We start from the raw sequence: 12809 nt of genomic DNA, 5'->3' as shown, positions 1-12809 counted from the left end.
TTGCCAGCATTTGGCCTCTCTCCCTGTAAACTCTTCCTATTCATATACCCATCCAGGTGCCTTTTAAATGTTGTAATTGTACCAGCCTCCACCACTTCCTCTGGCAGCTCATTCATTACAGTCACCCACCTTCTGTGTTAAAACGTTGCTTCTTAGGTCCTTTTTAAATCCTTCCCCTCTCACCTTAGACCTATGTCCTCTCGTCTTGGACTCCCCTACCCTGGGAAAAAGATCTTGGCTATTCACCCTATCCATGCCAGACATAATTTTATAAACATCTATAAGGTCACCCCTCAGCTTCTGATGCTCCAGGTAAAACAGCCCCAGCCTATTCAGCCTCTCTCTGTAGCTCAAATTCTCCCATCCCAGCAACATCCTTGTAAATCTTTTCTGAAGCCTTTCAACCTCCTTCCTGTAGCAGAGAGACCAGAACCGAATGCAGTATTCCAACAATGGCCTAACCAATGTCCTGTACAGCCGCAGGATAACATTCCAACTGCTATAGTCAATGCACTGACCAATAAAGGCATGTGCACCAAACACCTTCTTCATGCTGTCTACCTGTTCTACATGCGACACCGCCTTCAAGGAATTATGCACCTTCACTCAAAGGTAGCATTACAGGGCAACACTCCTCATGGCCCTCCCATTAACTATATAGGTTCTGCCCTGGTTTGCCTTACTGAAATGCAGCACCTCACATTTATCAGAATTAAACTCCATCTGCATTCCTGAGCCCAACCACTCATCTGATCAAGGTCTTGTTCTACTCTGAGATAACCTTCTTCGCAGTCCACCATACCATCAATTTTGGTGTCATCTGCAAACTTAGTAACCATACCTCCCATAATCACATCCAAATCATTTATATAAATGACAAAAAGCAGTGAATCCAGCACCAATCCTTGTGGCACTCCTCAGGTCACAGGCCTCCAGTCTGAAAAACAACCCTCAAGCACCACCTTCTGTCTCCTAACTTCAGCCCAACTTTGTATCCAAACAGTTAGCTCTCCTTGAATTCAATGTGATCTAACCTTGCTAACCAGTTTGCCATGCAGAACCTTTTCGAACATCTTACTGAAGTCCAGATAGACAAAATCCACTGCTCAACCTTTGCCAATCTTCTTTGTCATTTTTAAAAAAAACTAAATCATGCTAGCGAGACATGATTTCCCAAGCACAAAACCCTGTTGACTATCCCTGATCAGTCCTTGTCTTTACAAATGCATGTAAATCCTGTCCCTCAGAATCCCCTCCAACAACTTACCCACCACTGATGTCAGGCTCACCTGTCTATAGTTCCCTGCCTTTTCCTTACCACCTTTCTTAAATAATGGCATCACACTAGCCAATCTCCACTCTTCCAGTGTCTCACACATTGCTATTAGTTCCAAGTCAGATTGATGTGCGGCTTGAAGTGGAACAGGCAGTTATGGTGTCCCTTTGCAACTGTTGCGCCTGTCCTTTGAGATCATGTATATCATGGATTTAGAAGGTGCTGTCAAAGGAAGAGTTGCTGTTTTGCATCTTATAGATAGTATATATGGATGACATACTGCATCGGTGCTGGAGGAAATGAATTTTGATGATGATGACAATGTTTCCAGGAGTGGGTGAGTCTTGAACTGGGTGACGTAGTTATAGATTTAAGGGGACACTCATTTAAAACTGAAATGTAAGGGTTGTAATTTTTCTCCTTGAGGATTGTGAATGTCTGGAATTCCCTATCCCAGACAGATAAGAAGATCACTAAAACTAGACAGATAGAAGGTAGATTTTTTTTTAATTTTGAGGACTGTGATGAACTGGTACAAGTAACAAGTTGAGGCATGGGGAAGATCTGCCATGATTGTACTGGGTAAAAACAATGACTGCAGATGCTGGAAACCAGATTCTGGATTAGAGTGATGCTGGAAGAGCACAGCAGTTCAGGCAGCATCCAAGGTGCAGTAAAATCAACGTTTCGGGCAAAAGCCCTTCATCAGGAATAAAGGCAGAGAGCCTGAAGCGTGGAGAGATAAGCTAGGGGAGGGTGGGGGTGGGGAGAAAGTAACATAGAGTAAAATAGGTGAGTGGAGGAGGGGATGAAGGTGATAGGTCAGGGAGAAGTGTGGAGTGGATAGATGGCACAGCAGAGAAAACTTGAGGGGCTGAATAGCTTACTCCTGCTCCTATTTATGGAGTCATAGAGATGTACAGCACAGAAACAGACCCTTCGGTCCAACGCGTCCACGTTAACCAGATATCCTAAACTAATCCAATTCCATTTGCCAGCACTTGGCCCATATCTCTCTAAAGGAGAAAGTGAGGACTGCAGATACTGGAGATCAGAGCTGAAAATGTGTTGCTGGAAAAGCGCAGCAGGTCAGGCAGCATCCAAGGAGCAGGAGAATCAACGTTTTGGGCATGAGCCCTTCTTCAGGAATCCTGAAGAAGGGCTCATGCCCGAAATGTCGATTCTCCTGCTCCTTGGATGCTGACTGACCTGCTGCGCTTTTCCAGCAACACATTTTCAGCCCATATCTCTCTAAACCCTTCCTATTCATATACCCACCCTTTTAAATGTTGAAATTGTACCAGCCTCCACCACTTCCCATGGCAACTCATTCCATACATGCACCACCGTCTGAGTGAAAAAGTTGCCCCTTAGGTGCCTTAGATCCCTCTCACCCTAAAGCTATCCCCTCTAGTTTTGGACTCCCATACCATTGGGAAAAGGTTTTATCTATTTATCCTATCCATGCCGCTCATGATTTTAAAAACCTCTATTGGGTTCCTGACATTCCAGCCTCCGACGTCCAGGGAAAACAGCCCCAGCCTATTCAACCCCTTCCATAGCTCAAACCCTCCAACTCTGACAACATCCTTGTAAATCTTTTCTGAACCCTTTCAAGTTTCACAACATCCTTCCTATAAGAGGGAGACCAGAATTGCACACAATATTCCAAAAGTGGCCTAACCAATGTCTTGAACTGCCAACTCCTATACTCAATGCTCTGAACAATAAAGGAAAGCAGGTTCTTATGTACTTAATTGCTGAAACACTGTTAATGGTTACCTGTGAGCCTGGGGACCTCAGGAGGAGGCCGAGATAGATCATCCACTCTTCACTTAAGCCTTTAAATAGTTATAAATGCTTCAACCTTTTGTAATTATGTGCGATGTTTGAGGGTCAGTTACACATGCAGCTGGACAGTTCCATTTGTAATGTAGAGTGACAGTCTGGAGAAAGTGAAGACTGCAGATGTGGAGATCAGAGTCAAATGTGTAGTGTTGGAAAAGTATAGCAGCTCAGGCAGCATCTGAGGAGTAGGAGAATTGATGTTTCAGGCATAAGCCCTTCATCAAGAGTGAGGCTTGTGGGTCGGGGCTGAAAGATAAATGGGGTGGGGTTGGGGGAAGGTAGCTGGGAAAACGATAGGTGGATGAAGGTGAGGGAGAAGGTGATAGGTCAGAGGGGGGAGTGATGGACAGGTCAAGAGGGCGGTGCCATGTTGGAAGCTTGGGACTGGGATAATGTGGGTGGAGAGGAAATGAGGAAGCTGTTGAAAGCCACATTTATCCCGTGTGCTTGCAGTGTCCCAAGGTGGAATATGAGGCATTCCTCCTACAGGTGTCGGTGGTAATGACACACAGTCAGCCTCTCAGAGCAGTCAGAGTCAGGATGCTCTTCAAACAAGGGATGAGGAGTTAAATGTCTGTCAGTCCACCATCCATCTTGAGTCTATCTGTTCTAATGTGAGCTGTTTTATGCTGGAATCAGATTGAAGCAGGTATTACAGTGGGTGGCATAGCTGTTACCTTCGGTGGGGAGTTGTCCTGAGTGAGTGAGGAGGCAGAAAAGAGGGCATACAGGGTTAGTGGTGTCAAAGATTGGGGTGGATGACAGAAATTGAGAGAAGACGTTGCAGGAATTATTGAGAGTGATAGAGCAAAAGCCCTGTTGGGAGGTGGGTACAGTAGCAGAGATAGAGTGAGTGTGAGCTATTGGAGAAAACATGGTGGCATTTATGTTGACAGAATGGAGAAAATCATTGACTTTCTTCCTGCATCACTGGGCATTCCTCAGACAGTTGAGACTGCTTTAGCTGGGTGTTATTGTTGGATCAGACTGGCATGGTTTGCTGTTATGGCCTCCATTGCTGGCCCTGGGGAAAGAGGAAGTCCCACTTCTGCAACACCCCTCCAAGCAGGACTTCCAGACCCCATGTCCAAAAAGCAGGGCGCGAATTCCCACCTGTCTGCTATGTCTGGGGCAAATATCAGGAGCTGTGCAGGTCAGCACTATATTGACAGTGTTTGCCTGGGTGCACAATGGGTTTTAAAGATGGAGCAGGTGCAAGAAATGCTGGTGAATTCCAAAATAGCCTTTGAGTGGAGAGTTGTTCTGGAAACAGCACATGGAAAGTAAGAATGGAGTCAAATTTGATAGGCATCATGGGCATGAAAGGTTGAATTAGTTAGATTTGGTGAGAATATGGTGAGAAATTTTATCAGTCACGATTGAACGGTAGAGCAGACTCAATGGGCCGAATGGCCTAATTTCTGCTCCTATGTCTTATGATCTTAAAACCAACTATGTCTTGCATCGGAAATCCCTCCAAACAATGCAACTCAGACTGAACCAAAAATGTAAGATTGAGGGCCATACTTTCTCGTTGAAGCCATATTTTCTATTTTTAATATATTAATAAAGACGCAATATATTTTACTGTTTGACATACCACTTTTCTGCTGTTTTAAAAGGAGTGTACCAGCAAGTGAATCGATGTCCATGAAAAGGAGATTTTTGAACTCATTTGAATTAAAAAAAACTCAGGTCAAAACTCGAGTGCAATAATGCCTCAAATGTACGATATTGGCAATACTTCTTATAGTTTGAGTGAAGTTTAGAGTGTAGAATTATTTATGCCTTTACAGGAATACAGTGGATTTTGGCTAGGTAGTGCCACCTAGTGGTGAGAATATCCTACTACAATGCTTCAAGCCACGAAACGTTTGCACTTCTATCATTCATTGTCAGAGCCTTCCATTAGAAGGATGCTGTGTAAGAATCGCTTCTGCTCAATCCATACATTGCCAATTTGAAAGCAAGCAACCCTCAGTGCTGGGACCAAAATTATTTACAATATATATTATTGAGTTGGATACTGGAATTGACTGGACTATAGACAAATATTCAGGGGACACAAAAATGGATGGGAAGGCAAGTGGTCAGGATGATACAAGGAGTCGACTGAGGAGCATAGACAGGTTAAGTGAGCAGGCAAAAACTTAGCAGTTTGAATCTAAGATGGGATATTAAGAGGCTTTGCATTTGACAGGAAAATTAGAAGATGTGATATCATTTTAATGGGGAAATTCTGCAGAAAGCTGCAGCATCGAGGACTTTGGTGTTCCTGGTGCATGAGTTACCAAAAGCTATCATCCAAGTTCAGCTGGTAATAGGGAATGTCTGCCTTTGTTTCAAAGGGAATGGAGTATAAAAATCTGGAGGTCTTCCTAAAATTACACAAAGCATTTGTAATACCACATCAGGCACACTGAACAGTTTTGGTCCTGCTCGTTGAAAGAAAGACATACCAACAATGGAGGTAGGTCTGGCTTGTCTAGATCGATACTTGCCACAGAGGAATGTTATAACGAGAAAGAATTTGGAAGGCTGAGTTTGCACTCATTGAAGTGTCAAAGAATGAGAAGAGACCTTATTGAACCATGTATGATTCTTAGAGGGCTTGACAGGGTAAATGCAGAGATGTTACTTCTCCTTGTGGGAGAGTCTCAGACCAGAGGGCATAATCCACAAAGTGAGGAGTTGCTCTTTTAATACAGAAATTAGGAGGATTCTTTTTTTGTCTGTGTGTCATTCTTTACTGCAGAAGGCTGTTAAAGGCCAGTACATTAATATATTCAAGGCTGATGTAGACAATTTATATTCAACAAGGGAATTAAAGGTTCAAAGAAAAAAAGGAGCAAAGTGCAGTTGAGGATTATCTGATCAGTCATGACCTCACTGAATGGGCTGGCAGATTTGATGCGCCAGGTGACCTGTTTATGCTCCTGTGTCTTCTGGTCTCACCCAGGTTGCTCATAAATATGAAAGTCCTGGCTTTTGAAGAGGTTAGAAAATAAGTTCTGCAGACAGAGAGGAAAGGATGAATTTTGGGAAGACCTCGATCCTCTGGATTGCTATCCCATTTGCACTCCATCGTAAATTCCAACAGATGTGATAATAGGCTGAAGAAACACCCATCACAAAGGCAGAGCCAGGCAAACAATGGATCCCAACGCTTCAACTAATTCAATCGGCCTCTTGCAGTGTATGCCTGTCGAAAGCAGATGTGGTTCCTTGCTGGTGAACTGCTACAGATTTGATCAGACTGACAGCTTTGAGAAAATGTTTGCATTTCCTGTAGTGATTTCAAAATAATTCTCTTTTCGATCTGAAGCCATCGTAGCAGTTTTGCTTCTGCATGCAGAAAAGTGCCTTCTCCCCAGGAGGCAACAAGTTACTCTCTAACACAGATTTCTCATCTGTTTGTGTACATATTAGAGAGGATGAAGCAGAATCAAAGGGACAGTGCCAGAGGAGATTAAACATTCCAATTGTGTACTGCCAAGAGGATATCTCAACTGCAGCCACTTGTTCTGAACTTTCTTTCATGATTGATAGAAACATAGAAGATAGGAGCAGGAGGAGGCCATTCAGCCCTTCAGACCTGCTCTGCCAATCATCACAATCATGGTTGTTCGTTCAACTCAGTAGCCTATTCCTGATTTCTCCCAATAACATTTGGTCCCATTTGCCCCAAGTGCTGTATCTAGTTGCCACTTGAATATATTCAATGTTTTGGCATCAACTACTTCCTGTAGCAATAATTCCACAGACTCAACACTCTTTGGGTGAAGAATTGTCTCTCACCTCCGTCCTAAATGGTTCCGCCTCAAATCCTCAGATTGTGGCACCTAGTTCTGGATGCACCCACCATTGGAAGATCCTCCCTGTATATACCCAGTCTAGTCCTGTTAGACTTTTATAATTCTCTATGAGACCCCCCCCCCCCCCCGCCCCCCCCCCACCCTCACAAGTCTGAGCTCCAGCAAAAACAATTGCAACCTAGTCAATCTCTCCTCAGGTTAGTCCCGCCATCCCCTGGAATCAGCCTGGTAACCCTTTTCTGCTGCACTCCCTCAAGAGCAAGAGCATCCTTCCTCAGAAAAGGAGACTGAAACTGCACACAATAGTCGAGGTGCGGCCTCACCGAGGCCCTGTATAACTGTAATAACACATCTCTGCTCCTGTACTCAAAATGATGTCTTGGAAAGCTGTGAATCAACGATGACGCTTGGGAGCATCCACTGGTTTGTTTCTGTACAAAGATCTTCAGACAAAATTAGCAGCAAGGACAAGTCTCAGAGTAGTGGAAAAGACTGCAGTCGCACTCAACATTAATGCTATGCTCATCCCACTTAGTGACTGTAATCTTCAGTTCAAAATTAGCCAATTCATCATGTGCATTTGCATCAAACAAATCACAAAAATCACAACAACATAGTTTATGCAGTTCAACAATGGTCCCATGGAGATGACCGAAAGTTGGGAGATTTCCCAGGGTTAAGGAGCCATCAAATACATCTGTGTGTCAATCTAAACAAATAACAACTCACAGAACTACACGAGTTGAAAGTTTATATTCACCAATACACAATTACTGTTCAAGTGTAAATATAAATTCTCCCATGTTAAAGATAATTATGCTAAGAGCTGTCACGATATTTTACATTTTGACAATCTAATGTCCCTATTGTACTTCAAAAACAGCAAATTATAGGATGGCTGCAAAGCGAAACAAGCTACCCACTCTTTATGTGGGTGGCATGTTTGTTCAGTGGTTAGCACTGCTGCCTCACAGCGCCAGGGATCCAAATTCGATTCCAGCCTTGGGCGACTGTCTGTGTGGAGTTTGCACATTCTCCTTGTGTCTGCGTGGTTTTCCTCCAGATGCCCTGGTTTCCTCCCACAGTCCAAAGATGTGCAGGTCAGGTGAATTGGCCATGCTAAACTGCTCATAGTGTTAGTCAGGGGTAAATATAGGTTGGGGGAAATGGGTCTGGGTGGGTTACTCTTTGGAGGGTCTGTGTGGACTTGTTGGGCTGAAGGGCCTGTTTCTATACTGTAGGGAATCTAATCTAATCTATACACATTATGACACCACTTCATAGAGCCTGCTGTGCTAGAGCAAAACAAACCTGTGTAAAGAGCAGACCTTGCTCTGAGCGTACTGTTGTGATATGGAAAAGCAAGTTCTGGAAGTGGAGTAGATTAGAAGATGCCTTCCAATGAGCAGCAAGGGCATCATTTAGCTTAGTTGGAGAGATGACTGAATGGTGCAGTATAAGTCCTATAGTACGGCTTTGACATCATCTTGAATTTTTAGAGTCTGCCTTCTCCTTGATAGGTTTGCGCTTATAAAAGACTCCTTGATAGAAATGCCAGAGAATGATAAGAAAGGTCAATGTTGAAAGTATTGCAGCTGAAGACCAGAATCAGAAAAAAAAATCAGTAGACCCGCGATCACAGCAGCTGAAAAATGAGTTCCAGCCTGGTTTGGGTAGTCTGATGCCTAATGAAGCGTTTGTCTACAATGTTCTCCCATCACATCAATATCTCACTACATTTTGACAAATTGAAACCATCCCATCCTCATATCTAACTGCTGTATTAAAAATTATTCTGAAAATATGAACCTACACGAACAATGACACCTTCTTCTTCAATATAACCAATTAGAAACTAGTCCTTTCACTGCTTAATGTATTCATTTATTACAAATATTCATACTTTTTTTGGTGAAATGTGAGTATTACTGAATGTTTTGGAAGGTTTCTCACCATGATGCCTTGTGAGAAGTCTTGCCGTTCCTTACCAAACTTGCCTTATTAATGACTTTCCCGACCCCTGTGGTGTTCTTCACTGTCCACTTCACCTCCAGTTTTGGTGTCATCTGCAAAACTTAGTAACCGTACCTCCTACGTTCACATCCAAGTAATTTATATAAATGTCAAAAAGTAGCACCGACCCTTGTGACACACCGCTCTTCACAGGCCTCCAGTCTGAAAAGCAACTCTCCAATACCACCATCTGCCTTCTACCTTTGGGCCAGTTCTGTATCCAAATGGCCAGTTCTCCCTGTACTCCATGTGATGTAACCTTACTAACCAGACTACCATGAGGAACTTTGTCGAATGAAGGCCATATAGAATTAAAAATCACACAACACAGCAAGGCAGCCTTTGTGTGGAGCCACAGAAAATGGGGGAGATACTAAATGAATATTTTACATCAGTATTTACTGTGGAAAAGGATATGGAAGATATAGACTGTAGGGAAATAGATGGTGACATCTTGCAAAATGTCCAGATTACAGAGGAGGAAGTGCTGGATGTCTTGAAACGGTTAAAAGTGGATAAATCCCCAGGACCTGATCAGGTGTACCCGAGAACTCTGTGGGAAGCTAGAGAAGTGATTGCTGGGCCTCTTGCTGAGATATTTGTATCATCGATAGTCACAGATGAGGTGCCGGAAGACTGGAGGTTGGCAAACGTGGTGCCACTGTTTAGGAAGGGTGGTAAAGTCAAGCCAGGGAACTATAGACTGGTGAGCCTGACCTCGGTGGTGGGCAAGTTGTTGGAGGGAATCCTGAGGGACAGGATGTACATGTATTTGGAAAGGCAAGGACTGATTCGGGATAGTCAACATGGTTTTGTGTGTGGGAAATCATGTCTCACAAACTTGATTGAGTTTTTTGAAGAAGTAACAAAGAGGATTGATGAGGGCGGAGCAGTAGATGTGATCTATATGGACTTCAGTAAGGCGTTCGACAAGGTTCCCCATGGGAGATTAGCAAGGTTAGATCTCATGGAATACAGGGAGAACGAGCCATTTGGATACAGAACTGGCTCAAAGGTAGAAGACAGAGGGTGGTGGTGGAGGGTTCTTTTTCAGACTGGAGGCCTGTGACCAGTGGAGTGCCACAAGAATTGGTGCTGGGCTCTCTACTTTTTGTCATTTACATAAATGATTTGGATGCGAGCATAAGAGGTACAGTTAGTAAGTTTGCAGATGACATCAAAATTGGAGGTGTAGCGAAGAGGGTTACCTCAGATTACAACAGGATCTGAACCAGATCAGCCAATGGGCTGAGAAGTGGCAGATGGAGTTCAATTCAGATAAATGCGAGGTGCTGCATTTTGGTAAAGCAAATCTTAGTAGGACTTATACACTTAATGGTAGGGTCTGGAACAGTGGTGCTGGAAGAGCACAGCAATTCAGGCAGCATCCGACGAGCAGCAAAATCAACGTTTCGGGCAAAAGCCCTTCATGAGGAATAAAGGCAGAGAGCCTGAAGCGTGGAGAGATAAGTTAGAGGAGGGTGGGGGTGGGGAGAGAATAGCATATAGTACAATAGGTGAGTGGGGGAGGAGATGAAGGTGATAGGTCAGGGAGGAGAGGGTGGAGTGGATAGGTGAAAAAGGAGCTAGGCAGTTCGGACAAGTCCAGACAGGTCAAGAGGACAGTGCGGGCTGGAAGTTTGAAACAATAGGTGAGTGGGGGAGGAGATGAAGGTGATAGGTCAGGGAGGAGAGGGTGGAGTGGATAGGTGAAAAAGGAGCTAGGCAGTTCGGACAAGTCCAGACAGGTCAAGAGGACAGTGCGGGCTGGAAGTTTGAAACTAGGATGAGGTGGGGGAAGGGGAAATGAGGAAGCTGTTGAAGTCCACATTGATGCCCTGGGGTTGAAGTGTTCCGAGGTGGAAGATGAGGTGTTCTTCCTCCAGGCGTCTGGTGGTGAGGGAGCGGCGGTGAAGGAGGCCCAGGACCTCCATGTCCTCGGCAGAGTGGGAGGGTGAGTTGAAATGTTGGGCCACGGGGCAGTTTGGTTGATTGGTGCGGGTGTCTCAGAGATGTCCCTAAAGCGCTCTGCTAGGAGGCGCCCAGTCTCCCCAATGTAGAGGAGACCGCATCGGGAGCAATGGATACAATAAATGATATTAGTGGATGTGCAGGTAAAACTTTGATGGATGTGGAAGGCTCCTTTGGGGCCTTGGATAGAGGTGAGGGAGGAGGTGTGGGCACAGGTTTTACAGTTCCTGCGGTGGCAGGGGAAAGTGCCAGGATGGGAGGGTGGGTTGTAGGGGGGCGTGGACCTGACCAGGTAGTCACGGAGGGAACGGTCTTTGCGGAAGGCGGAAAGGGGTGGGGAGGGAAATATATCCCTGGTGGTGGGGTCTTTTTGGAGGTGGCGGAAATGTCGGTGGATGATTTGGTTTATGCAGAGGTTTGTAGGGTGGAAGGTGAGCACCAGGGGCGTTCTGTCCTTCTTACGGTTGGAGGGGTGGGGTCTGAGGGCGGAGGTGCGGGATGTGGACGAGATGCGTTGGAGGGCATCTTTAACCACGTGGGAAGGGAAATTGTGGTCTCTAAAGATGGAGGCCATCTGGTGTGTTCTATGGTGGAACTGGTCCTCCTGGGAGCAGATACGGTGGAGGCGGAGGAATTGGGAATACGGAATGGCATTTTTGCAAGAGATAGGGTGGGAAGAGGTGTAATCCACGTAGCTGTGGGAGTCGGTGGGTTTGTAAAAAATGTCAGTGTCAAGTCGGTCGTCACTGATGGAGATGGAGAGGTCCAGGAAGGGGAGGGAGGTGTCAGAGATGGTCCAGGTAAATTTAAGGTCAGGGTGGAATGTGTTGGTGAAGTTGATGAATTGCTCAACCTCCTCGCGGGAGCACGAGGTGGCGCCAATGCAGTCATCAATGTAGCGGAGGAAGAGGTGGGGAGTGGTGCCGGTGTAATTACGGAAGAACAACTGTTCTACGTAGCCAACAAAGAGACAGGCATAGCTGGGGCCCATACGTGTGCCCATGGTTACCCCTTTGGTCTGGAGGAAGTGGGAGGATTCAAAGGAGAAATTGTTAAGGATGAGGACCAGTTCGGCCAAACGAATGAGAGTGTCGGTGGAAGAGTACTGTTGGGGACGTCTGGAGAGGAAAAAACGGAGGGCTTGGAGGCCCTAGTCATGGCGGATGGAGGTGTAGAGGGATTGGATATCCATGGTGAAGATGAGGCGTTGGGGACCGGGGAAACGGAAGTCTTGGAGGAGGTGGAGGGCGTGGGTGGTGACTCGAACGTATGTGGGGAGTTCCTGGACTCGGGGGGATAGGACAGTGTTGAGGTAGGTAGAGATGAGTTCAGTGGGGCAGGAGCATGCTGAGACAATGGGTCGGCCAGGGTGGTCAGGCTTGTGGATCTTGGGAAGGAGGTAGAACCGGGCAGTGCAGGGTTCCCGGACTATGAGGTTGGAAGCTGTGGGTGGGAGATCTCCTGAGGTGATGAGGTTCTGTATGGTCTGGGAGATGATGGTTTGGTGATGGGGGGGTGGGGTCATGGTCGAGGGGGCAGTAGGAAGAGGTGTCCTCGAGTTGGCGTTTGGCTTCAGCGGTGTAGAGGTCAGTGCGCCAGACTACCACTGCGCCCCCTTTATCCGCTGGCTTAATGGTGAGGTTGGGATTAGAGCAGAGGGATTGGATGGCTGTGCGTTGTGAGGGTGAGAGGTTGGAGTGGGGGAGGGGGGTCGACAGGTTGAGGCGATTAATGTCCCGGCGGCAGTTGGAAATGAAGAGGTCGAGGGCAGCGCGGGGTGTCCAGGTGGATGCAGTGTGTTGGAGGTGGGCGAAGGGGTCCTTGGAAAGTGGGCGGGAATCCTGATTGTGAAAGTAAGCTCGGAGGCGGAGGCGACGGAAGAAGTG

This window comes from Chiloscyllium plagiosum, unplaced genomic scaffold, assembly GCF_037043375.1.
Source record: "Chiloscyllium plagiosum isolate Xiang-an unplaced genomic scaffold, Cpla_swu_hap1 HiC_scaffold_5, whole genome shotgun sequence".
Classification (NCBI taxonomy): Eukaryota; Metazoa; Chordata; class Chondrichthyes; order Orectolobiformes; family Hemiscylliidae; genus Chiloscyllium; species Chiloscyllium plagiosum.
The sequence above is the reverse complement of the archived record's forward strand: the minus strand, read 5'-3'. Positions refer to the sequence as shown.